The 27,903-nt window shown below is 47.8% G+C and overlaps 2 non-coding genes across 2 annotated transcripts; both read left to right on the forward strand.

The window, feature by feature from the left end:
• The first annotated feature begins 20,101 nt into the window (after positions 1-20,101).
• Positions 20,102-20,174, forward strand: TRNAV-CAC (transfer RNA valine (anticodon CAC)). The gene has a single exon. It is a non-coding gene; the product is annotated as a tRNA-Val (tRNA).
• Positions 20,175-21,966: 1,792 nt separating this feature from the next.
• TRNAC-ACA (transfer RNA cysteine (anticodon ACA)) lies at positions 21,967-22,038 on the forward strand. Its single transcript has one exon. It is a non-coding gene; the product is annotated as a tRNA-Cys (tRNA).
• Positions 22,039-27,903: the final 5,865 nt, after the last annotated feature.

Genomic DNA, 27,903 nt, shown 5'->3' on the forward strand with positions numbered 1-27,903 from the left:
GCAACTCACCTGGCGGCCAGTTTCGCACAGCCAGACAACAGGGCATTTAGAAGAGTGCAGCAGGGCATGCCGCACATCAGAGAAGCTTTGAAAAACACTTTCATGACTGGCCGGGTTACGGTGTGACAGTTGTGTTTGTTTCTCTTGAAGTTACCCCCCCGCCCCATATATGAAAGGAAGTAAAGTCACAGTTGTTTAAAAAACATTCTTTATTAATTGTTACACAAAACACTGAGAGAAATAAGAAGGTAGGCTGGGGCGGGTATTGGGTTAGGGGGATGGAGGAGGAGGGAAGGATAAGTCCAGAAACCAAATCAAAATTTTGGCTATGCCAGCTTTCTGCTCAATCCTCTGGGGTTGAGTGTGGGTCCCCGTAGCCCCCCCCCCCACATGTTCTTGGGCATCTGCGTGAGGAGGCTATGGAACTTGGTGAGGAGGGAGGGTGTTTATTCAGGGGCTGCAGCAACAGTATGTGGTTTTGCTGCCTTCCCCACATTACATCCACCATACAGCAGAGCATGTCAGTTTGCTCCCCCATGAACTTGACCATAGCATCCTGCCTGCTCTCATCGCGCACATCCCTCCTCTTTTCATATTCATGTAATGATTTACAGGACTCCGCAACTGTTTACCTCCACGCATTCAGCTGGGCCCTATCAGTGCCAGAGGACTGCATGAGCTCGGCAAACATGTCATCCCAAATTTGTTTTTTCCACCTTCTAATCTGGACCAGCCTCTGGGACGGAGTAGATGGGGCCATGTTGAAACATTTGCACCTGTGGGAGGAGAAAAAGGGAGGGCAGTATTTTAAAAGATACGTTTTAGAGAACAAAGGGGACACTCTTTCTCAGTGAAACAGGCAATTCATAGTACACAGCACATGTTCTTTCTGTACAAGGTCGCATTTTGCCTCTTATACGGAAGTGCCTGCCACTTTGGTGTGAGTAAGCCACCACACACGGCCGGGCAACAGAGTTCAGCTTGCAGGCAGCCATGGGGCACACGGGGTTCTGCTTCTTCCGCATTCCTTTCAATGCTTTCAAACTGCTGGGCCCCCTTTCCCATAGCAAGCAATGCCTGGTGGGTTTGTCATATAAAAGGAGGGCCTGCAGGCTCTCTGGGATGATCGCTTCACACAACACCCTCCTGCCCACCGCGTGGCTCTGATGAGGCTCTGAGCAGGGATGAGCCCTTTAAACTAAACACAAACAGCCCAGCGTCACTGGGTTTCCCCCTCACCCCCCACCATGTGGCTCCGATCAAGCTTTCGCTCACCAGAAGTGACTTCTCCAGGGTCATGGTCCGGGAGCCTGCCTTGGGAGTGGGGGGAGGCTATTGGCTCCAGTGTTAAGAATAGTTCCTGGCTGGGGGGAAAATGGATTCCCCACTTGCCGCCTTTGTGCTGTCATCATCCTCCCTCCGTGCAACTCCCCCCTTACAAGCATCCACGGACAGTGGTGAGATAGTGGTGGCGTCACCCCCCATAACTGCATGCAGCTCACGGTAGAAATGGCATGTATGGGGCTGTGACCCAGAGCGCCCGTTCGCATCTCTGGCTTTTTGCTACACTTGCCTGAACTCTTTGATTTTTGTTCGACACTGCTCTGTGGCCCTGGAGTAGCCTCTTTCCGTCATGGCCCTGGAGACTTTAGTGTATGTATTTGCATTTCTTTTTTTGGAACATAGTTCTGCCATAACAGATTCATCTCCCCAACGTGTAATGAGATCCAGTACCTCCCGTTCGGAACATGCTGGAGCTCATCTGTGAATCCGGGACTGTGTGGTCTCTTGAGATGGTGGACTCTGCATGGTTGCCTGTGATGGTGGACCATGCTGATGGTCACCTGTGCTGATGGTGACCAAACAGGAAATTCAAAAGTTCCCGGGGCTTTTACTGCCTACCTGGCTAGTGCATCGGAGTTCAGAGTGTTGTGCAGAACGATCACAAGGGAGCATTCTGGGATAGCTTCTGGAGGCCAATAACATTGAATTGTGTCCACAGTACCTGTAACCCGGAACTGTGATCTCTATTTTAACGCTACTCCACTTGCCAAGGTGGAGTACAGAAATCGGAGTACAGAGCCCTTTAAATCAAAAAACTGGTTTTGGTGTGGACGGAATCAGTTTTATTTTGAAGTAACTTGGCTAATTCCGAAATAATCATGTACTCTAGACCAGGCCTAACATATGTGACAAGAATTTGTGATCTTTGAATATGTTGTTGTTACCAGTGAAAATGAAATTATAGGTGAAATTATTGGTTAAAGAGCAAGAGACTAATTGTGTGATAATCTGAATTATTTTAGAAAACTGAAACTTGTGTTGTTTTTTGTTTTGTTAGTCATACAGGAAATGATGGCTAGCCTTGAAAATTCATTTGATTTAATTTACCCCCTGTAGTGTAAGGAGTTCTGGTAGAAAACCTCCAGAGGTTGGTGTTGGAGAATGTGTGTGAGAAAGAGTGTACAAGAGAATATTGGCCCAGTGTAGATTTTAATATTTTGTATTTCAAATAGTACGTATTTTGCTTAGCTTCAAAGTCAATTTCTATTAAAAGGAAAACTATTTGTGGAGACAAGTTGTATAACTTTTTACACACTTAGAGTGTACGGGTCACTGTGTTCCCTATTTCTCTAATTTGCAAAGGAAAGGCATGACGTCTGTCGTAGGATATGTCCTGCAGCTGGGAAAGCTGCAATCGTCAACCATCAGTATCAAGGAAAGGCTGAAGTCCATTGCCTTTCATATGAAAAAGACATCTAAAGGCTGGTCTATGCTGCAAAGCTACGTTGACATAGCCACATCGCTCAAGGGTGTGAAAAATCCACTCCAGTGAGAGAAGGAATTAGTGTGACCTGAACCCCAGTGTAGACAGTGTTAGGTTGCCAGAAGACTACTTCCAGTGTTTGAAGTGTAGACATAGCCTTAGACAGATTGATCCCCTATGGGAAACAAGTCATAACATGAATTCCAATTTTGACCCATCTTCCTGTATGTGAGAAAGCTACTAGTATGGAGGGCTGAGCTAGCTGTCCAATCGCCTTGTTCCTCAACTGTAGCTACAGCTCTTCGTACCCATCGATAAAAAGACTGAAAGAAATGGAGAGTTCCAACCGTTGTCATTTTAGTATCTTATTGTTCCTTTCCCTCTTTTTTGTGCTGGCCTTTCTATTATATCAGGGAGTGACTGTATAGCTCACTGCATGTGTGACAAAAGCTCATTGGTGCTAATTGGCAAAGAGGTCACTGTTATTCACAAGCAACTCCTGTCTCAGACCTTTCAAACTCACCACACCAAATACATTGATTTTATGATTTTTATCCAGGAAGCATTGCAGTGAGCTCTCTACTGAAAGCTTGTAAATTATTGTTACCCCTAATCACTGCAAGAGGTGTGTATGAGTCATACTGAAGGAGCAATAGAAGTACATGGAAAATTATGCCCTTATGGTATTGTCATGAAAGTGAGTCACCCCAGTCATAGGTCTTGGTGGGGACGGCCCAATCAAGTGGGAGGGAATTGTCAGCTGTCACTTGATAACCACTTATGCAATGTATTGCTCCTTTGTCAACCTTTGCACCAACCCAAAAAAACTAAAGGAAAACTATCAAAGACAAACTCTAGACATCAAAACCCTGTGGAAATGAAAAGGACACTATGACTATAAAGAGATCGTCCTTTCTGTGAATAAAGACAAAAGATTGAGTCAATTTATAACGGGGGGAGAAAAACACTCAGGGTCCATTCACCAAGGAGATCCCTAGCAACCAGTGTTGCATCATCAAAGGCAGGGCCCTGGCTCCTAGGGACTAGCAATCACTGCAATAGACTGAAGAGCGAGGTGAAAATCCACTTAGCTAGGAAAGGTAACTATTAAAAAGTGTAGGTTGCATTTTGTGATTTTGTTTTGTTGGTAACGGTTGGTTTCCATCACTCACATTTGTTTCTGTTTGAATCTCTATCCCTTGTTGAATAAATTTCTGCTTGTTTGATAACTGTACTCAAGTGACAGGTTTCAGAGTAGCAGCCGTGTTAGTCTGTATCCGCAAAAAGAAGAGGAGGACTTGTGGCACCTTAGAGACGAACCAATTTATTTGAGCATAAGCTTTTGTGAGCTATAGCTCACTTCATCTCAAGTGCTGTGTGTGATATAGGAGCAGTGGTCTACAGTAAAACTGATAACCTGTGATATACCATTGCTTTGGGAAGAGAGGATCTGGGATTTCTCTGAGTATCTGGTGATCGGGGCTGGACCCCAGAAAGGGGCACACTGAAGGAACTCAGGGGTTAGGGTGCCTCTACTGTCCTTGAGTGGCCAACAGGCTGGGTGAGTTTGGTCGCAAACATCCAGCTGCCAAATGCAAAACTCCCTCTTCTTAGTGGCAGGTGGCAACAAGGAGACTCACATCCCTCAGCACCCTAAGAAGGGTCACAATGTGCAGCTATGTTGATCCACCTGTCAAATCCACACAGGGAAGGCACCCTATAGCATAAGTACTGAATCACAGTACCCCTAAAAATCTGCCGTAAGAGATTGTGGAAGATCTGCTTTTTGTGAAAGCACGTAAAGAATCCAATCCCTGATGGGTACAGATTGGGTCCAGAGTGACCTAGAGAAATTGGAGGATTGGTCCAAAAGAAATCTGATGAAGCTTAACAAGAAGTGCAGAGTAATGCCTTTAGGATGGAGGAATCCCATGCTCTGATACAGGCTAGGGAGTGACTGGCTAAGCGGCAGTTCTTCAGAAAAGGACCTGGGGATTACAGTGGACGAGAAGCTGGATATGAGTCAACAGTGTGTCCTTGTTGCGAAGAAGGCTAATGGCATATTGGATTGCATTAATATGAGCGTTACCAGCCGATCGAGGGAAGTGATTATTCCAGGAGTGGCCAATTTGTGGCTCCTCAGGGAGGTAAATATGCAGCTCCTTGTATAGGCACTGACTCCGGGGCTGGAGCTACAGACAATAACCTTTCCAATCTGCCAGGGGGTGCTCACTGCTCAAGCCCTGGCTCTGCCACAGGCCCTGCCCCCTCTCCACCTCTTCCCATCCCCTCCCCTTATTATTCCTCTCTATTCAGCGCTGTTGAGGCCACTTCTGGAGTACTGCATCCAGTTTTGGGGCCCCCCACTACAGAAAGGATGTGGACAAATTGGAGAGAGCAATGAAAATGATTAGGGGGCTGGAGCACATGACTTATGAGGAGAGGCTGAGGGAACTGGGATTGTTTAGTCTGCGGAAGAGAAGAATGAGGGGGGATTTGATAGCTGCTTTCAACTACTTAAAGGATGGTTCCAGAGAGGATGTATCTAGACTATTCTCAGTGATAGCAGATGACAGGACAAGGAGTAATGGTCTCAAGTTGCAGTGGGGGAGGTTTAGGTTGGATATTAGGAAAATCTTTTTCACTAGGAGGGTGGTGAAACACTGGAATGTGTTACCTAGGGAGGTGGTGGAATCTCCTTCCTTAGATGTTTTTAAGGTCAGGCTTGACAAAGCCCTGGCTGGGATGATTTAGTTGGGGATTGGTCCTGCTTTGAGCAGGGGGTTGGACTAGATGACCTCCTGAGGTCCCTTCCAACCCTGATCTTCTATGATTTAGGAAACGTGGGGCTTTTCATTCCTTAGTCTCTGGCACCATCGTGTGGCCATTTCATTTTACTCCTTTCAATTAAAAGCTTTATTTTGCAACAAAATATTCTGTCCATGGGGAAGACCCAGGAGTCAAGGCTACGTTCATCGTACCTACAAAAAAAGGATGGAAATATTCCCTAGGCCCATTGATCCCAGTCTGCCTTTTGTGGTGCTGCTGCCCATGCAGATCAGTCCCAGGCCCCAAAATCTGCTCATGCCCGCCCGGCTGAGCTGTGCAGGGTGTCAAGCCCTTTCATTCTGCTTTGCCAAGTTTCCATAACTTGGAGGGACTTCAGCTGCCGTTTTTCCCCATTGGACCTTCCACCCCACAACCAACCCAGCTCCTATATGTCCAGGGGCTCTTCTCCCAGGAGAGGGACATTTCAGGGCCCTGGTCCCTGTTTACCTTTTGTCTCTAAGATGCTCCAGGGTGTCCACTATTGGGGTGTCTGACCTTGGCCCTTTGTGGAGCTGCTACTGACCCTCCATTCCTTTGTTCTCATCTCTCATTGCATCCAGCATTTTTACTGGCCATCAGCAGCAGCCCAAACACATTGCACTTGCCTTCTGTTTAGAGACAGTGTCCCAGCAGTGTGTAAACTGCCTGAATCTCTGCTATCTAAGCACTGACTGCCCCTCCATTTCCTTGGCACCCAGTCTGGGCAGATGGGACCTTTCCCCCAGGGCTCAAAGATTCACCCCTTCTCCTTTATCATTGACGATTATCCGCAGAAGCAGAGGGGTTGGGATTCTCAATTGTACCAAGGTGATTGAGGAGCACTAACCCTACTGGTCTTGATGGGACTGGTGCTTGCCTCTGACTGTGAGCAGGATTCAAAGCTGTGCAGGGAAATCTCCATGGATTTTCAGGCCAACAGTTTAACCACTCGTCCGTGACAGCAAGAGATAAGCAAGGCCTCGGGGATAAGCAAGGCCCCAGCCCCTGTTCTAAGTGACCACGACAAGACTGGGGGTTGAACCCCTCAGGAATCCTGGGCCCAGCCTTGTCAGGGTTATGAGGACTCTGCCACAAATGAGAGTAGAAAGAGAGTCCTTGAGGTCAGGCAGGCCTCTGGGTAAGGGGGTGGGAATGAGGACTCAGATCCTTTTCCTAGCCAATTCCACTGGGGTAGTGTATAAGCCAGGAAAGTTCACCACAATAGCGGGGTCATACCCCGCTTGACACTTGCATTCTGTACTCATTACTTCACCGCAGCTGCTCCCTCTCTCACATTGGCTTTCTCAGCACCTGGCCCCACAGTGCTTCCTGCCACTCGGAGACTGCACTGTCTGGGCCTGCTCCTGTGGATTTGAGCCCGCCTCCAGATTTCTAAGGACTTAGCAGGAGAAAGGGGCCTTTCCAGGAAACTGCCACTGCTTCTGGGAATCCGTGTGTGGCGCTGGACACCACCAGCAATCATTTGGCTCCCGACGCACAAGGAAACCTAAAAGCTGACTGCCCGGACAGGGGCTTGAATTCTTCACCTTCAGAGCTTGATGTTCCTGCCACGACAAGAGCAAGCAGGCAGGGAAAAGAGAGGCAAAAAAAGCCCCAGGAACCCCTCCTCTTTTTCTCCACGGCCTCTGCCTATCAGCAGGATTCCTCCTCCTCCCTCCTGGGCCTCAGGGCAACTAAATCTACGCAGCTATACAGCCGGTCCATTCGGTGCACCCTAATCCCCCATGCTTAAGCCTCCCCACCAAAGTCTGCACCTGACTCCATAGAATTAAGTCTCACATCTCACTGGGAACTCTACTTTTTGTGCCTGGAGACTCTCTGCCCCTCAAAAAGAAAAGGAGGACTTGTGGCACCTCAGAGACTAACAAATGTATTTGAGCATAAGCTTTCGTGAGCTACAGCTCACTTCATCGGATGCATTCAGTGGAAAATACAGTGGGGAGATTTATATACACAGAGAACATGAAACGGTTGGGGGAGGGTGCCTTTTGTAGTGATAATCAAGGTGGGTCATTTCCAGCAGTTGACAATCACTACAAAAGTCTTCCCTTCCCCTCCTCCACCCCCGCTCTCCTGCTGGTAATAGCTCACCTTATCTGATCACTCTCATTACAGTGACTGAAGGTTGAGTCCCTTTGTGGCTGTGCTTGTGTAGTTTTCCCTTCTTTTTTTTTGGAAGTTCTGCGTTCTTCAGGGCTGGAACCTCTTCTTGGCTGCTCACGCCAATGCTCTGGCTTCAGCTAGAGCCCTGGAAGGAGTTAGGCCCTGGGAAGGAGTTGGGGGTTGGGCATCAGAAAGGTTAGGGTGTGAGCCCTACATGCTTCCAGGCTAGCCTTTGCCATTTCCGATTTGCCAAAGAAACAGTGGATGACTGGTCTAGCTGGCCATGGTCCTCCCCTCCTCTTGCCCCATTCTTGGTTCTTGCCAGCAAGTTAAAGAAGTATGGGCTGGACGAATGGACTATAAGGTGGATAGAAAGCTGGCTAGATTATTGGACTCAATGGGTAGTGATCAATGGCTCCATGTCTAGTTGGCAGCCGGTATCAAGTGGAGTGCCCCAAGGGTCGGTCCTGGGGCCAATTTTGTTCAATATCTTCATAAATGTTCTGGAGGATGGTGTGGATTGCACCCTCAGCAAGTATGCAGATGACACTAAACTGGAAGGAGAGGTAGATACGCTGGAAGGTAGGGATAGGATACAGAGGGCCCTAGACAAATTGGAGGATTGGGCCAAAAGAAATCTGATGAGGTTCAACAAGGACAAGTGCAGAGTCCTGCACTTAGGACGGAAGAATCCCAGGCACCGCTACAGACTAGGGACCGAATGGCTAGGCAGCAGTTCTGCAGAAAATAACCTAGGGGTTACAGTGGACGAGAAGCTGGATATGAGTCAACAGTGTGCCCTTGTTGCCAAGAAGGCCAATGGCATTTTGGGATGTATATGTAGGGGCATTGCCAGTAGATCGAGGGATGTGATCTTTCCCCTCTATTCGACACTGGTGAGGCCTCATCTGGAGTACTGTGTCCAGTTTTGGGCCCCACACTACAAGAAGGATGTGGAAAAATTGGAAAGAGTCCAATGGAGGGCAACAAAAATGATTAGGGGACTGGAACACATGACTTATGAGGAGGGGCTGAGGGAACTGGGGATGTTCAATCTACGGAAGAGAAGAATGAGCGGGGATTTGATAGCTGCTTTCAACTACCTGAAAGGGGGTTCCAAAGAGGATGGCTCTAGACTGTTCTCAGTGGTAGCAGATGACAGAATGAGGAGTAATGGTCTCAAGTTGCAGTGGGGAAGGTTTAGGTTGGATATTAGGAAAAACTTTTTCACTAAGAGGGAGGTGAAACACTGGAATGCTTTACCTAGGGAGGTGGTGGAATCTCCTTCCTTAGATATTTTTAAGGTCAGGCTTGACAAAGCCCTGGCTGGGATGATTTAGTTCGGGATTGGTCCTGCTTTGAGCAGGGGGTTGGACTAGATGACCTCCTGAGGTCCCTTCCAACCCTGATATTGTATGATTCTATGGTTGATCTATGGCTTTTAAGCATTCCCTCAGAGCTGTCAGCACCAGCTGCCTCTGCTCTAGGTGCCCAGAGGAGGAAAGGTGTGCTGGGCTCCAGCCTGGGACTCTTCCTCCCTTCTGCCTAGCTCTGTCTATTAAGCCTGGCCCTGGCAATCCTTTCTTTAAGTGTCATGTGGGCAAGAGGAAAAGTGTGGCAACAAGCACAAGGGCCAAACTTGTGGGCACCAAGTGAACCAGCGATAATCCCAAAAAGCAGGATGGTAGCCAGGGTGGCAAGTTCTAGAGCCCCAACCCATTGCGGCCATCCAGACAAAAGACCTGGCTCCATTGGCATGAGTCACCCAGCAGGAGGGAAAGGATTTGCTCTTGCACAACTGAAGACAGGAAAAGTGAGCGCTTTGAGCTTTTCTGTAAGCCAACATGGCGTCCCACTGAGATTTGACCTCAGATTGCAGGACTGTTACACCACGGGACCAGCTTGTGCTGTCTTCTGTGCACATCTGTGACCCTCAAAGGGCTGGCTTGGGTCAGGGGAGGGTTGGCCCCTTACTAAAACTTAGTGGGTTTTTTTGGTTGGCTAGTTTCCAGTACCAAAAGAAAGGGGAAGGGTCAATGGGAAATCAGGACCCTGAGAATGACAGTCCCCACGGTAAATGGGGAGAGGCCAACACTCCAGGTCAGCCTGATTGACAGGGCAGGCAGTCTATTGATGGAGTCAGCAGACCAGTTTACCTCCCCCTGCACAGAACCCAGAGCAGCTCCTGCCTAGCTGGGTCTCCTGACAGCCACAGCTGTCCAAGGAGCTGCCCAGGATGTTCCCCTATGTCCCTGTGCAGGGGCAGCTGTCAGTTCTTGCCTCATGAGTATAGTGGTGAGTATTGTCACATGGGGGACTAGGGCTTGATTCCCTAGTGAGAGAGCTGGGATTTTGACACCAAGGGTATATCTACAGTACAATTAAAAACTCACAGCCCAGGCCAGCTGACTTGTGCTTGCCAGGCTCTGGCTCCGGGGGCTGTTTAATTGCGGTGTAGAAGTTCTCGCTCGGGCTGCAGCCAAAGTACTGGGACCCTCCCCCGTCACTAGGTTCAGTGGCCTATATACTGAAGATGAGTTCATAAACGGGAGAATACAGGGGGAGCTGCCACTGGACAGACACTTCATAGCAGGAGACCCACACAGTTAATGTGATGTACCCTAAAAAGAATTTGGTGAAAGAAAGGGATCCTGGGGCTCTGTACTTATCATCTCTCAATAACTCCAGATTGAACTTGCTCAGGTTAGAAATAATTATTTTTTTTTTTGTAATTACCAGCCTGGAACTACCCTAGGATGTGAAAGTCAGAGCTGGATTAGTTCGAGCTCATGCACTCTTATCACTAACGAAGGAGTAAAGGAATGTACAAACCAATGTAGCCGTAACATGTCATTTGCATCCTCAACCCTTGTCCCTGTGACAGGATCTCAAGGACATACAGAAATGTTACTCAGGGTCAGGAGAGAGAAGCATTTTCCCTTGTGTATTCCCCCAGTCTGCTGTGAAAAGGTGCTTCAGGTTATTTTCTTTCACTGATTTATTTTTTCATTTTGATTTTGAAGGAAAGACTAATTTGACCTGCTAACTTTTTGAACTGGTGAATATTAAGTGACTAGGTGGCCAGTTAACCAAAAGCCCTCGAATGATCTGATTTATATAAAACCTTGGAAGGCAATAGATTGTTACATCAGTCAGAACAGCCTGGTTTGGTTTCTTTGCTTGCCTGCTTGTTTTTCCTGATAAATTGCGGAGTGTTCAGAGAAGAGACACAGGAATGATTAAAGGCTTGAGCAGGGAAAGAAGTTTAAAAACAAACCCAGCCTTCCCTGCTCCTGCCGGCTGTGACTGCTGAGGACATTTTCCTTCTCTACTCCAGGGTCTCTCTTCTGCCAGATTCTCAACCAGTGAGGCTGCCCTGCAGAATATGGCAGAGCAGTTTCGAGAGAGGCTGCAGGACTCACCATGTAAGACTGCAGCAGCTGTCGCACCTTGACTGACCATGGGCCAAATCCTGCCGCCCTGGATGACCAGGATAACCTGAGGATGCAGAGAATTCTGTTGCAGATCCCGTAGCTTCCTCAGAGCTTGTAGGAAGCCAGGCTGTGAATGGACTCTCACATTCCCTTCCCTAGCAGCATAGAAAAAGCTCCTTTCACACATAGCAAGGGTCATCTCCTGAGGCAGTCCCATACACATGAATGCTGCATTCACAGAGTCCAGGCATGTCATGAATTCACATGGGGCTTGGAAACAAGGAAGACTTAAGTAACAACGTTTCTCCCGTGTACATGAAAAAGAGGCAATGATTCAACTCCCCTTGCTGGTTTGCAGCATAGAGGGCACAGCAGAAGGTAAGGGGCAGGGGCGATGCACAATTAAGAGGACAACAGACAGCCATCTCATAGCAGGCCCCCTAGATGCACTCCAACAGTTACCTGCCTTTTCCTGTGTAAAACCCACACCTGAGGTTCCTATCCTGCACCATGTTCCCCTGCTAAAAGGCTGCCTCTAACTCTCTCCCAGCTCTCCTGCTGACGTGGACTGAGGGAGAGAAAAGAACAAGGTCATGCATGCAAATGAGAAATTAGGGGTCCTCTCAGTGGAATCCATTTATGGTTCCAATAACATGCTTCAAAAGCCAGCTGTCTAGTACCATGTGGCCTAAAAATAAGTTGTCTTTGTCATTGAGGGTTCGAGTCCCATTACAGTTGTGCTTCTTTCGCCTTCACTTCGGCTGAAAGCCCTGCTTTCTTTAGGGCCAAATCCTCCATTTGGCCGCTGGGGCAAAGGCTCTGGATCCAGCGGGGCTGGGGTGAGCAAAGATAAGCATGTGAGCCCTAGATAGTCCCAATCTAGCCTCTGGTTTCCCAGTTTGCCAAAGAAAGTGGGCGGACAACTGGGCTAGCATGCAGAGCAGTCCCCCTCTTTCAAATCTGTGCCTGTCCCTATGCTTTATGGGTCTGGTCAGATAGCACCTTTGGAGCCTGGGTGTTTCTCTGCTTCTCGCCAGTTGGTGAAAAGCTACTTGGGGAAAAATTTCCTCCCCCACTGCCAAAAGGAGCACCCGGAGTGAGAGGCCCCACCTGGGGGCCTGGCCCTGGTTTCCTACAGCATTCTGATGCTGGCTGCTGAATGTCAACAGCTGCCCCACATGCTGGTCTGCAGGTGGCCTGCAGTGGGTGTTTGCTTTGCCAGAAGGCGGGGAGCAGACTGGCCGGGTGTCTTTGTGGCTGTCTGCAGATCACAATCAGGCATGGTCCCCGCTCCTCTTTCCCCACCCTCTGGAGATCTCTGGCTTTAAGGCTTCCCTTAGAGCCACCCCTGTTCAAGGTGCCCAAAGGTGTGCTGGGCTCCAGCCTGGGACACTTGCTCCTGCTTCTCGTTCCTTGACTATGAAGCCTGGTCCTGGCACTCCTTTTAAGAACGAGGTGGGCAAGAGGAAAAGCATGGAGACAAGTGCAAAGGCAAAAGACTGTTGGCATCAGGTGACCCAGAGAGAAACACGGACATGAGGTCAACCCATAGAACTTCAGGCATCTCTAGCCAGACTCTCAAGTTGTGGGGCCCCAAACTATTGCATGGGTCCGTCCTGTCAAGCCAGCCTGACCAAAGACCTCCCTCAAGAGGGCATGAGTAACCCAGCAGGAGGGAAAAGATAGATTCTTTTGCTACTGAGGAGCTGTGGGGAAGGGCCTCCAGGGCTTTGCAGCAAACCAATGCAGTGTCAGGAGGACCCACCAAGATGTGAATTGGGATTGCAGGATACTGAGTCCTGAGTGCCATAGGACCATCTGGCCTTGCCTTTTCCGGAGAACACCTGTGACCACTAGCACGCAGATGGAAGACTTGTCCACTGCTCTCCTTGGTTCTCTCCAGTTGCTCCCTCTCTAGAGACTTTTTCTATCCCATCTCTCCTTCTCTTCTCTGCTCTCTCTCTTTGCCTGCTAGCCTTGATTTTCTCAGGGACCTGACGCCACAGTTCTTTATTGTCCTATGTCGTGTTTAGCTTTACAAATGGGCTTGGGCCTGGAGAATATTCACAGGTGGTTATCCCCTGTGTATATTCAGTGATGTCTAGTGTGTACTCATGGGGAACTGGCTCACAATAGAGGAACCAGGACCTGGTCCCCATGTATCCCCCATGTATCTGCTGTGTGGAATGAAAATTACCTCCAGCCAAGGCTCAACTGTAAATCCCCTTGCTGAATTGCAGGCCCACAAATTCACATCCCCAGCCGTGGGTGTACTTCCATATCATCTAAATAATTGACATGGGGGAGGAAGCGGACAGGGTTAAACCCTGTGGTGCTTATGGCCCACCACATGCATTGGCCTCCCCTCAGGCAGGGGACTTATAGGCCTGAGATCACCTGCACCCTACAGCCTGGACTTCTGACACACCCAGGCCCAACTGGGTAACTGCTCTTGCAATCCCTCTAGGGAAGAATTGGGAGCCATACTCTCCCAGTGGCAATATTTCAGAGGCGGCTACAGACTGTATGACAGAAAGACTGGGGCTTGTCTCTGCATCTCCCCTATGAGGAAGAACAGAGGCTGAGGGAGGTACAAGGGCAAAAGGTGACAAACAGGCCCGAACAGGAGAGATTTTCTTTTTGTTACAATTCACCAAAATCTCATCCCTGAAGAGCTCCAGAAGGGGTCTAGCTCAGCTCACCAACCACTCAGAGGACTGCAGTAGATAATTCTGCCACAGACACTGATGGCTCCCTTGCTCCTTAGAACACTTAGAAAGGAGGGTTTGGGGAGAAAAGATTGCAAGGGGGCTCAAAGGATGGGCAGGACTCTAGGCTCTGCTGGAGAGATCCTGATACAGGGGCTGGTGAGGGAGAAAGGATTGTAGATTTCTGCTTTCCGACCTGCACCCTGCGGAGGAGATAATAAGTGAAGGGGGCATTTTTGATTCCTCCCCTCCTCAGTGTCGGAATTCTAGGTTCCATAGGGCCAAATATGTGGGTTAAAGCCATTTGGTTAATGAAAACCAGGGAAGGCTTGAACTCACAAATTCAGCCTGTCTCCTTTCAACACTGTCATCTGGAGCCCTTTGTCAGGGCTTTTCTCCCAGGCCCCTAGGTTGATAAAGGCAAGGATTGACTCCAAAAAATTCTAAGTAGAGTTGAGAGAGAGTCGTGACAAGTGTTGGTACTTGACGGGATGGGTTCTTCTTAAGGGTTCCAGGCACCATTTGACCCTTTTGTTCTTCACAGTGTAACCACAGAGCTGATTAAGACTCAATTTCGAGACTTGCTGCAAACCAACAGATCTGAAATCACTGATAACCAGGTCTAAGCATTAGTCCTGCTTTGGGACAGCGTCTCTAATATAAGAAACTGCCTAGTCTGCACTAGCCGTGAGGCTCCCTCACTGACAGCTGAAATCACTGAAAGATGTGTTAAGTGGAGGTACCAAGACATGCCAGAACGGGGAGGTGGGGGACAGGACAACAAGGCCCCATGACTTTTACAAGTGGGAGGGCATAGCCTTCCCACTTTTTAATGACCGTAAGGGTGAGTGATGCTGGGGAGGCGGCAGCGAGCAGGAGGTGGGGTTTTGGAGGGAAGAGGCGGTGCAGGAGTGGGGCTTTGGGGAGAAGGGGCAATTAGGAGTGTGACCTCAAGTGCAAGAGGTGGGACGGGGCCACTGTTCGGGCACCAGGGCCTGCCACTTCTAGAGAGCTTCCTCCATTCCTGGTGGGACCTCAAGACATCTTAGACGAGAGAGGGTAGCCAGCAGAGTGGTGATCTGGTGGAATGGCAAGTGACTGGCAATGTGTCCAGACAGAGGAGCGAGAAAGGGGCTCCCCCTTTCCCCCGAGGGTGAGAGGTGAATTCCACAGATGCTACTCAGGGTTTTCACTGACCAAGGAGAACAATTGTGAGTGAGGTGCAGAGAAGGGAGGGGACATCCAAAGAGCTTTTGGTTTCTGGATATAAGAACCCAAGGCAAAAGGATGTTCCCCAGTGTACTGTGGGGTGGGTGTTTTGTTCATAGTGCTACATTATGAATTCTGATTGTGGGGTATTCCCAAATTAATACAAGGTTATTTTCCTCCTTTTTATTAAAGCTTTCTTTTCTAGACTCAGTGCCTGTGAGTTGGGAAAGTATTTCTTCTTAGAGGCACCCAGCCATGGTTATTTCCCCAGATTACTGGGGGAAGGGGGCTTAAGCAGATTTTGTGTTGTATTGTTGAAGAGGAACCCCAAGAGGGAATCAAAACCTCAATTTTCAGAGCCAGAGGTGTTTCAGCTGAGCTAGCTAAGCTGTCTGAAAGCATTTACTCCGTCCACCACAAGAGCAGTCCCTGGGTGCTTCTGGGCTTCTCAGCGGCTGGGTAAAAGCTTCTTGGGGGAAAATCTCCTTCCCCAACACCAAAAGGAGCCCCTTGAGTGGGAATGGTAAGAGGCCTCACTGGGGGCTGGGTGGGGTGGCTCTGCTTTCCTACCACCTTGTGATGCTGGCCTCAGAACACATGCTGGTCTGTGGGTGGCCTTCAGTGGAGGTTTGGCTTGCAGGTGGCAAGGAGAAGACTGGCTGGGCATCTTTGTGGAGGTCCTCAGGTCACGTATAGGCATGGTCCTCCCCTCCTCTTGCCCCACCCTTGGTTGCTCTGTGACTTTTAAGCCTTCCCTTGGAGTTGTCAGCACCAGCTGCTCTAGGTGCCCAGAGGAGAAGAGGTGCGCTGGGCTCCAGCCTAGGACTCTTCCTCCCTATCGCTGACTATTAAGCCTGGCCCTGATACTCCTTCCTTTAAGTGCCATGTGGACAAGAGGAAGAGCATGGCACGTGCAGGTACAAGGACCAAACTTGTGAAGCAAAGAGAAACACAACCATCAAGTCAGCCCTCAGGAATCGCTAGCCAGGGTATCAAGTTCTAGGGCTCCAACCTATTGCAGCCATCCCATTGAACCAGCCAGACCAAAGACCTAGCTCCAGTGGGCATCAGTCACCCAATAGGAAGGGGAAAAAAACCCTCATTGTGGCACACCTAGGGACAAGGAAATCAAGCACATTGATCTCCTGGGCTTTACAGCAAACCAACACAGCACCAGGTGGTCCCACTGAGATTTGAACTCATCTTGCAGGATTCAAAGCCCTGAGTGCTGACCATTTCCTGGGGCCTGTAGCTATTGCTGTCTGTGGACACCTGTAACTCTCTGCTTATTGCATGCCGGCCAGCTCTCACTGCTTCAATCCATCTACTTCCCCTCTCTGGACTCCCTCTCCTCCTCTGTCTCTGCTACTCTCCTGCTCTAGGCATTGAACCCAGCCCTTGTTGCTGCCGACTCCAACTGACGAAAGGGTTAAATTTCTCTGAAAACACCAGCGCGAATGGCCACTTTCATTTTCTATTTAAAAACCCAGCCTTGATAGAAATAACTGAAATGCAGAGATTATAAAGGTTGATTATGATTGTAAATGAATATCTGGCAGAAGGAGGACATAATAAAAGCCATCCCTGTGAGTTCAGAGAGTAATTGATATCCACTCTACAGACACATTTATGAATGTGTGCAGATACTATGTTGCTAGTGTGGAAGTAGAGAAAGGGAATTTGGATGCAGGCCTCTGAAATGAGCAGGAGTCAGGCTAACTCTAGCTTTAATAACGCGAGATTTGTAGAAGCGGGGATAGTGCAAAGCAAGTGGAAAACAATTGTGAAAGAAGCTATTGTGACCTTGTATTAGATAAGAATAGAATGCCGACTATAAGAGAAATGGTAAGAAAAATAAGAGATCATGAAGGAATATGTATAAACAATATGCAGCTGTTGCTTATTATTGTCTGTAATAAAGGTAGAAATACTTGCTCTAATTGGTTATCTTGAGAGAGACCTGCCTAGGTGGGGGAAACCCGGTGTCCTAGTGCACCCTCTCCCTGAGAGTGAGAACTGTGGTTTTCTCCGACACTAAATACGATACATTTGACAGACTATTAAAGAGCAATCTTTATATAAATGATACCCAGAAACTGCTGATATCAATATCAACTGTCAATTTCCCCCGTATAAGCAGTCATCCTTAGAAATAGCTATATGTGGCCTTATAGGAACTATCAGGCTTCCCTCTACCACAAATAAAGGATAAATGTTGTCTTGTTTTACAGAAATTTTCACCGTACAGATAACTTACATGTTTCTCACTGTCATGATTTCAACGGGATGTGGGGAAGCTCCAGGAGATGGTTCCCCTCAGGATCATGTATCACAAGGATCCAAAGGCTGGGAGAAAACAGACACAACCTACCAATTCCTAGAAGCTCTCTCCCATGGAGAACTCAACTGAAGGGTCATGAAAAAGCTGGATGTTGGGTAATTGGGGGCAAGTGCTTAATGTGATAGGTCAGAAATTCATCGGGGTGTCCCCACACAGGTTGAAATCCTGCTGATTAGGAAACTACCTGTCTTTCTTTTTAGTGCTGTAGTATTAGTGGCCAAGCTATAGACAGAGGGACTCCAAAGCTGAAATGAATAGTGAGTGCCCTTAGCACTCATGCTGATGTGCACAGACCAAGTGTGAAGTTGCAAATGTTTTTGTTCCATTGGCAAAGGATGAACTAATTGACAACCTGAAAAATGTTGACTACGTGGAACTCTCAGTGCATTGAATCACAGACGTGTGAAATTGCTTCCTCTCTTGGATGGCAATTTGAAGGCTTACGAAGCTTGTGTCTTCAAACTAAACCTGTGGATTTTGTCAAACTTCCACAAGAAACATCAGAACTTATTGCAGCTGAGATAATAAATGTTCTGAATAAGTATGGAAGCAGATAATACAAAGACAAACTTTAGTGGTTGATATAGTCACGGAAGAGAACATTTGCACACCAAAGTAAAGATGAGCTTAAAAAGGGAAGTGATAGGCCTTGGATGCCCTGCACACATTGTGCACAAGTATACTGAATTACAGGGAATACTATCCTGGTAGACATTGAGAGCATTCTCATTAACATTTTGTATATTTTCATATAGCCACACAAACAGTGAAAAGACTGCAAAGTTTTTGTGAGAATGTGGGAAAAGAATATCGGAATACACTGGGACACATATCTGTTGGGACTATTGAAGACTATTAGAACAAAATGTAATATGGCCTGAAAATTCTCAGCATGTTTAGAGGACAACTTTCTGATTCATGAAGTTGAGGAAACAAGCAGGGGGTTATCCATTTTGGATCTGGTTTTGACTAACGGAGTAAATGAGTTGGGAACGTGAAGGTGGTTGGGAAGGAAGTGATCATGATCTGATAGAATTCAAGATCCTGTGGAAAGAAGGACATGAGAACATCAAAACAAGAACACTGGACTTCCGACAGGCAGATTTCAACCAACTCAGAGAAATAGTACGCAAAGTCACCTGCAAGTTTGATCAGTATGCTCTGTTCCTACATTCAGGTAATTAATGAAGATGTTAAACAACATCAGGCCGAGAAGAGGAGGTTAGACTAGATGACTTTTCTGGTCCCTTCTAAGGCTAAGATTCTATCATTCTGTGACCACCTCTGGTCACATTTTCCGATGTCTTTCTAGAAAATGCAAGAGACCTCCATCGGTAATCTAATTAATACATTGTTAAGGGAAAGGCTCCTTTGCAGAGGAGCACTGGAAAAAAGTCAAACCACGAGCCTGGGGCTGCTGTGACGGGCATTGGCAAGGCGGTTGCTTGGACTGCAATTGCTGCAACACACGCGCTTGTGATTCGCTGGGTGTGTCTGCGCACAGAGACCCTGCTAGTGCAATCTCTGTAGGTCTTGCAGGAAATGGAGTTCCTCTTCTTTCACCTTCCCTTTAATTCTCATTGATGAAAAACAGAGCAGTTAGACGAAAAGTCCCAGAAAGCAGCAATGTGGCTAATCTGGCCAAGGCCCTGTGAGTATATAGGCCTGTTTGTTAGCCTGAGATAGAATTTTGGGTTTGATTTTTGATACTCTTATATCCTTGCTAATATGTGTGAAGAAAGAACAAAGACACTGTAGGTTGCTTCTGCCCAGCCGGATCGGTTTGTTAGTATAATGGAAAAGTTAAGGGATAGACCCAAAGTGTTACTAGGTATGGTAGGAGTGTAATATACACTGGAAGGCTGCCTGGCTCCTCTCTCAAGCCAAGGTCAAGCAACCAGTTGGGAGGGGCAAGGAGGGGGAGGCAGAAGACACACTAAAAGCCAAAGAACAGCCTGGCCTTGACCAGTACACAACCTCACTTCTCACCTCTCCCATGGGGTACAAAAGAAGTGACACTGAGCTCCCAGACTCACAACTCGCCGAGAACATGACCATAAATTGTAAGGGGTCGTAGGGCCAGGGGTGTGCACTGCAGGCATATCGGGGCCTGCTAAGAAAGAGGAAGGGACAAGAGGGACACGGATAAAGGTGTCAGAGCTGGGAACAGAACACTGGGAAACAGACTCTGCTGGCATGTAGTGCTTGTTTGACACTAACCCCAATAAACATTGCACGGCCTGCACTTCGGACGTCTGGTCTCCTGATTTCTGCCTGTGTGACAAGAACCAGGGCAGGGGGTGAAGGGAAAGCCCCCTAAGAGACACCTGCTGAGTAAAGTGGAAATTCAAGATCCAGCACCAGTCTTGCCTAGCTGAATGTGTCTCCTCCCCCACACAACGTGGGCGATCTTTTGAGGAAATGGAGAAGACTGCCTTTGCCTAGCCACACATTGCTTGCAAAAGAAACAGATCTCTTTGGTGACAAGTGTTGAAAGGAGGCACTAGACAAATGTGGAGACAAGAAAAACATCCCTATAACTGTGGACGTAAGGGTGAATTCCTGGGAGCTGGCTCCAGTCCTTTGCTCTGCCAGCTGACCTATCGAAAGGCTGCCACCAATTTCTCCAGGTTCGCCCATCAGTGTGTGCCAGGATGAGCGCCAACCAAGTGGATGGAATTTAAAGGGAGGGGCAGAGCACTGGGACAGAGTTTCTGTAGTGTAATGGTTATCACATTTGCCTCACATGCAAAAGGCCCCGGGTTCAAATCTGGGCAGAAACATGGTGGCTTACTTTTCCCAGCTGTCCAGCAAGGTTCCTCCTTCTGCCACTGGCCTGTCCTTGGGATAACACCAACCCCTGCAGGACAGAGGGTGGTGAAATGAGATGAAAAAGCACCTTGGCGTCAGCCAGGGAAAGCTAAAGGATCGAGGCCAGTTGCCTTTTGGAACCTTGTGGCTTGGCCTCCTCTGCCCTTGGAGGTTGGCCTACAGAGGCCGGCTCTTCCTGTTGGCTTCACTTGCGTGACTTGCCAAAGGAGGAAGTGAGGCAGGCACGGGGCAAAAGAGGAAAGTCACGCTGAGGAAGGCAGGGCAGAAGCTAGGTACCTCAGTGCAGCTAAGTGGGGTTAGTAGAACATCACCATTCGTTCTGCCAAAGCCTGGGGAGGTGCGGTTGGCTGCTGGGACGTAGAATCCTTGCCTGCCGCTTGGCTTCCCAGGGATGGCTACTTCCAGTCCAGGAGAAACAGCATGGTTCTGGATGGAAGGAAAAGAAGCAATGGTGACTCTGAGTGGGCTCCTTTCTCGCCAAGTCAGTGTGCTACGCTGGGCTTGGGAGTTGCCTGCGAGCCGTGGGTGGACTTGTTCCAATGAGAACTGATGGTCCTTTCTGGCCAACCTGGGGGCACCAGTGACAGCTTGTGACATGGCAGGGGCTGGCTTTGTGTGAATGGGATCCTGGAAGCCCCAGCCTGCCCCTCCGGGCCCAAGTCCACTGCTTGCCTCCTGCGTTGTGACATCCGGATTTTAATCTTCCTAGCACGTGCTGTGGCAAATGTATTAAGCCTTCCTTGTTGGCCTGCTTGTTGCCAAAGTAGCTCAGTTAGGATTGCATTAGATTGAAGAGCTGAAGGTTTCTCACCTGGTTCCAGGCTTTAGCACACCCCTTCACCCTGGGCATGTAGTGCTGGGCTTTCTTCTGGGTGTGGAGCTGTGCCTTGAACTCACGAATTTTCCGAACTTCAGAGGCAACGCTTGCAGAGGGCGGTATGTGGGGTCACGTGCCCCACCTGGGTTAGCATCCCTGCTACGTCATGTGGTCCTGCCAGGCTCCCTCCCTGCACAGCAGCTGCTGGAGGGGTAAGTGGAGAGGGGCTGCGTTTGCTGCTTCCCTTCCCTGTCTTGTTCACACCTGGAAGGGACTGTTAATCGTAATGGGGTGAGGCTGAACCTTGAAATTGTGCCCTTCCCCTTCCTTCAGGAGACACCAGTTGTCTGTGCCTGGTTTCCACTTCCTCAGCCAGAGGAACAAGTGGTATTCTGCACCAGAGTGGCCAGCCCTTACTTTCTTTCTTGTGAAGGGGAGGAAAAAAGAATCACTTTTTCAAACCCCCATCCTGCCATTAACTGAGGTGTGACTTTCTGAGTTCCTGCTACAGTGGAGGATTTAGAATTAGTGGGGCCCCGAGCGCAGCTTCATTTTTTTGGGGGGGCCCCATCAGGACCCATCCAAGAAAAAGAACGTTCTCTCCTATCTCCCCCGATTTTTCATTGGTTACTGTCCATTCAGTAGGTTATTTCCTATTATTCATAAATAATGAAGATGCTCTAAGGGGATGGGCAAGAGCTGTCCCGTCCATGTAGTTAATCCACCTCCCCGAGAGATGGAGCTGTGTCAATGGGAGAAGCTGTGTCTCTGGATGGGCAAGCTGTGGGGCCTACATGTATAGATAAAGTTTAATCAGACCCCATTTTTAAAACCACCCATGGTCTGGGAATGGAAAAGGAGCTCTCTGAGGCAGGGCCTGTCCTTCAAAATCCCTAAGATCACTGACTTGCTTATGTAAATGTCATGGGGGTATAGCTCAGTGGTCGAGTGTTTGACTACAGCTCAAGCGGTCCTTGGTTCAAATCCAAGTGCCCTGTTAGAAACCTGATCCTTTAACAAAAAATTTTGCACATCCATTTCCATTATGTTAGTTCCACTGAATGGGGATGCTTGAAATGAATGGAAACACTCAACGTTTTCCTGTGCAAATGCATAAAAACCGAGCAAACAGGTCCCTCAGCTGAAATCAGTTTTAATCCTCTAAGTGTTTTGTTTTTGTTATCATCAGTTAAACAAAGGTACAATATGAATGCACAATCGCAACTCCTTAGTTTCTATGGGCTACAATGTGCAGAAGAACAAGAACCACATCCACTTGGGAGGAATGGACTAGTTTGTGTTACATTCGGTAAGTAAGTTGTCATAGTATGGGACTGAAAACTCTACTGGAGGTGGACAGGAGTCTGCTACAAAAATAAAATAACCAAGATTTACCAAACTACCTGTTACACCTTCGATCCTCTCTTTGTGCACACAATATAAATTGGGGCTCAAATAAATGGCCACCTTCCTTTAACACAGATTGTTGTTCCTTGTGACCATCAGATGCCTTCCAATAGCAGCTGTTGAAAGGTAGTGTGTTTCTAGTTCATGATCACCAGCAGAGTCTCTGTAGGTTTATCAACCATAGAGCTGGTTGTGGCTGCATCTAAGTAACTGCAGAGTTAGTGTAGTACCAGATCGTTAATTGCACAGTCTTACTTCTTTGGTCTCACTTTCTGCTCTCACTGATCACTTGGGTAGAAACAGCAAGAGTTTAGTGGTTTTGTTTTGTTTTTTTCTTCCTTCATTTTCTCCTAAGGAATGTCTGATCTTGAGCGTGTTATTTTAAGTTCTCTGTGGGTCGGGAAAATTCCATTTCCTTGAAATAGCTGGGGAAGTGGCCTGTTTGTATCACCTAAAATAAAGGAACTTTTGTAAAGCAGTTTCATCTTTAAATATGCTGGGATAAAAATAGTAAATAGTTAATTTCATGGCCAGACACCAGGCCAGGATGAATTGATGGGGCCAGGATCAATTAATTACAGAAATAAAAAACTCTTAAGAAATAGCTGTAATTTCTCCCCAAACCTTTCTTTCTTCTCATATGCTACCAGGGATTCTCTTTTAGACGGCAGAGTTAAGGTTATCTGGGCACGTACCATCACTCTGTATTCCATGTTTTTCCAGAGTTTGAGTTTTACTCAACTCAATTTCTGGAAGGGTAAGAGATATTCACAGTCAAAGTTAACTCTGTGTTAACAAAGACTGTTGTTAGAGACAAATAATGACACTAATCCCTCGCTGCGGTAATTCTACTGACTTCAGTGTACTCTTTCCCCATTTCTAGTTCCAAAAAAATAAGCAAATTAAAACAACCTTGAGAACTAAAATGCTGTGAGAAAGCAGAAATTTTAGTAGCTCAAATAATTCAGTTTCTTCTGTCTTGTGCGTTTGTAAAAGGCACAACAAATTTATTTATAAGCACATCATTCTTAACTTCTTTAAATATCATGTAGTACATTAACTATATCAAGTGGGTTGTTTAATGCCATGAGGTTTTCACGCACTGCCCGGAACATATTTTTCATATTATTTAAATGAACACAACTCACTGAGCATAAAATTGTGTATTTCATGCTGTGAAGTGTGTTGGTAGCTCAAATTAATAGGTTTATTTTCTCTCTCCCTGTGAGACACAACAAAATAATTTAATGATGCTCAAAACGTTCCCGTCTCCTCCAGAACTGCCTTGGAATCACCTTCCCTTTGTAGATCAATCTGCTCCTCTATCTCTACGAGGAAAATAGTTTCAATGGGGAAAAAACCATTTTTTAATTAGAGGGACTGAGACAAAATGGCCACATGATGGCGATACAATGTCAGGAATGCAAAGCAACAGGTTCCTGGTTTGCATATTGATGGGGACAAGGGAGTGAACTCGACTCCCCTCTTTTCACAGACACATTTGTTTAATTCTCTGAGGTCAAACATAAGTTTAAATGTTGTACTTAGTACTCTGCCTTGTAGCTTCAACAGATGCAAGATGAATTCCAGCAGCCTTGAGTTTGTTTCCATGTTTAGGAGATTTTCACCTAAACATTCAAGCAACTCACAGTAATGTCCCAAGCTCCCCAAGTCCCATTGACAGCTGAGCTCTTCTTGCCCAGCAGAGACAATGGGTGGTGGGTTAGTTTGTACCCAAATAACTGACAGAGCCAAGCAAAGAGCAAAGAAATGTTTCCTTCAGTCACTTAGGTCTCTGTTTCTATTGCTCACTCTCTCTCCCCTTCTCTGATAACGAGCAACGGTAAGAGAAGAAGAGGTTCAAACATGTGCTAGGTGGTGGCTAGGGTGGGATGACAAATTGAAAACCATCACAGAGCCCTCTACTGTGACACTGAGACGATCCCATTCTGACCTTTTACTGACACTTCATTAATAACGGTTTCCCTGACGTACGTTGCTAAGATTATTTCAATAGCTCCTACACCGATACCTCCTGCCCCTTCTGGCTGGTTCATTGTGCTGTTTGGAACCTGCACCTAAAATCACCCCCTTCCTGGGAGCAAGATTCAAAACTGCCCAAGAAACCCCATTGGGTTTCAAGTACCGCACAAGCAGGGACGCAAAGGGACAGTACAGGGGTCGCAGAGCTTCTCCTTTGTCCCAGGGAGAAGGGTCTAGGGGACTAGAGTAGGGGGGCTAATAGTCATGACTCCTGGGTTCTATTCCTGGCTGTGGGAGGAAAGGGGTGTCAAGTGGATTAGAGTGGGGGGGGGGCCCTAGGAGTCAAAGAAAAAACACCTCCCTTGTGTTCAGCTTCAATGCACATTGAACAAGAACATGGCTTCTCATGTCTTAGGTGCTGATGCCATCGTGTGGCCGTTTCATTTCACTTCTTCTTGTGAAAAGGTTTGGGTGCCTTGCACAGACACGTTATTTCCTGGGGAGAGACGGAGAAGTGGAAGCTGCATTGATTTAATCCTCTGAAAAATAAAGATTAAAATATTCCCCAGGCAGCTCAGTCCCATCCGTCCTCCCTCGCTGCTGCCAGTGAAGCTCAGTTCTGCCCCGGAGCCCCTGCTGGGTGCAAGCCCTGGGCCTGGTGTGCAGTAAACGTAGGGGTGACTCTGCCTGCCTGGACTTTTCAATAGAAAAATTCAGACACAACACTATATCTGGTGAAGGAGATAAAGATAAGTTGTTTGATTGTTTTTCTCATTTTAAATGTACTTGATCATTTTGATGGCAGAAATATTTGTACGAAACCATGGAAAAACAGAAGAAACCATGAAAATATCCATGGGAGAGAGGGGGTTTCTGAGAGCCGGGGTAGAGATGGAGATTTTCATGAAATGGGGACAGGTCAAAGTAGGGCCTTTAGCTGGAGCAAAGGTGTGGGGGTGTGCAGTTCCATTTTAACCAGCCTCACATCCTGGAGTCCCTAATGCCCCAACCTACCCCCAATATGTAACCTACAGCCTCCCCACTGGAAAAAGCCAACTATGACTCCTGAGACAGCCCCACTGGTCCAGCCCTCCCCACCACTGCTAAAACTTCAGATCCCCCAGTGCTCCCTCTCCTAGTCGGACTCACTAGCACCCAGATATCTCTCCAGACCTGCCATGGTTACTCTCCTGGGTGTCTGTTCAGGGACAGCTACTGGCTTCTCCTGAGAATGCAGCTGAGAAATGACTCGCTCTTCTCTACATTCTCTCCTGTGGGTTCTGAGAAGGAGGATGGAGCATGTATGATAAAGTCCATGCAACAGTCCCCTTTCATCCCAGCCCTGGGATGTCGCCAGTAGCCACCTACCCCTGGCAGCAGTGAGGGATGTTTCCCACTGTCCAGGAGACACCAGGCTTGGACCAAAGGCAACTTCAGGCTTCTTCTCCCCCCCTTCTTGGAATCAAGTTCATGTTTTTTCCAAGAGTTAAAGCAGCCCAAACCCCCAGGGTCTGGATTAATGTCACAAGTTTGCAATCTCTCCCTGGAAGACAATTTCTTCATGAGTGGAGTTAAATCAGTTCTCAGCCTGAGTCCTTTGCTCTTAATCCTGAGGATATTGTCCCACCGTGGGGCCATTTCCTGCCTCTCTTTCACACACAAGGACAATTTTCTTTGCACAGACACAGGAACAGCACGATCTTTGTCTGTCTCTTGTGCAAAGCAGGGTGTTGAATTCTATGGAACCCTCCCTTCTGCAACGGAAACAATGGAGAAGCAGGGGGCCCTGGGCACATCTAGCCCTGGCTGGGAGATGTTCCCTCCCCGCTTTCTTTATCCTGCTATTGTTATTTCGTGGAATGTCTGGGATAGGGGGAAAATGCTGAATTCACTCCCTGCTGAGGATGGAGCTCGGCTGTTCTCAGTGGTGGCAGATGACAGAACATGCTTGCTGGGCACAAGCAAAGCAGCAGGAGAACCTGGAGATGATGGGGATTCAATCCAGGGCCTTATATATGAAAAACATGCACTCTACCACAGAGCTGCAACCGCACACAGGCCCTGGTTTTTAGGTGTTACACTAAGAGTCCTCCTGTTTCCAGAGCCGACAGTGGCCTATAATCATAGAAGATCAAGGTTGGAAAAGACTTCAGGAGGTATCTAGCCCAACCCCCTGCTCAAAGCAGGACCAACCCCAACTAAATCATCCCAGCCAGGGCTTTGTCAAGCTGGGCCTTAAAAACTTTAAGAATGGAGATTCCACCACCTCCCTAGGGAACCCATTCCAGTGCTTCACCACCTGCCAAGCGAAATAGTGTTTCCCACACTTCAACTTGAAACCATTGCTCCTTTTTCTGTCATCTGCCACCACTGAGAACAGCCGAGCTCCATCCTCTTCAGAGCCCCCTTTCAGGTAGCTGAAGGCTGCTATCAAATCCCCCCTCATTCTTCTCTTCCACAGCCTAAATAACCCCAGTTCCCTCAGCCTCTCCTTGTAAGTCATGTGCTCCAGGCCCCTAATCATTTCCATTGTCCTCTGCTGGACTCTCTCCAATTTGTCCACATCCTTTGGGCGGGGGGCAAAACTAAACACAGTACTCCAGGTGTAGCCTCACCAGTGCCAAACAGAGGGGAACAATCACGTCCCTCAATCTGCTGGCAATGCCCCTACTTATACAGCCCAAAATGCCGTTAGCCTTCTTGGCAACAAGAGCACACTGTTGACTCATATCCAACTTCTCGTCCACTGTAACCCCTAGGTCCTTTTCTGCAGAACTGCTGCCGAGCCATTCGGTCCCTCGTCTGGAGCAGTACATGGGATTCTTCCATCTTAAGTGCAGAACTCTGAACTTGTCATTGTTGAACCTCAGATTTCTTTTGGCCCAATCCTCCAATTTGTCTAGGTCCCTCTGGACCCAATCCCTCCCCTCCAGTGCTTGGATTCTTTACATGTTTTCACAGACGGAAGAGTACATGTTCCATGATTTCACAGGGCAGAGTTTTAGGGCTATTTTGATTCAGGGAACTATGCTATAGGGTGCCTTCCCAGGGTGGACATGACAGGTGGATCAACATAGATGCACACTGTGACCCTTCTCAGGGTGCTGAGGGCTGTGAGTCTCCTTGTTGCCACCTTCAACTAGGAAGAGGGACTTTTGCATTTGGCAGCTGGATGTTTGCGACCAAATTCATCCAGCTGGTCAGGCACTCAAGCACCCTCCTCTGAGCTACAGCAGCCCTGCCAGTTGACAATAGAGGTACCCAAACCCCTGAGTTTCTTCCATGTGTCCTCCTCTGAGGTCCAGCCCCGATCACCAGATACTCAGAGAAATCCCAGATCCTAGCTTCCTGAAGGAACGGTATATCCCAGGTTACCAGTTTTACTGTAGACCATTTCTACTGCATCACACACAGCACTTGAGTACAGTTATTGAACAAACAGAAATTTATTTAACAAGGGATAGAGATTTAAA

The sequence above is a fragment of the Eretmochelys imbricata genome, chromosome 28 (assembly GCF_965152235.1).
Source record: "Eretmochelys imbricata isolate rEreImb1 chromosome 28, rEreImb1.hap1, whole genome shotgun sequence".
Taxonomy (NCBI): Eukaryota; Metazoa; Chordata; order Testudines; family Cheloniidae; genus Eretmochelys; species Eretmochelys imbricata.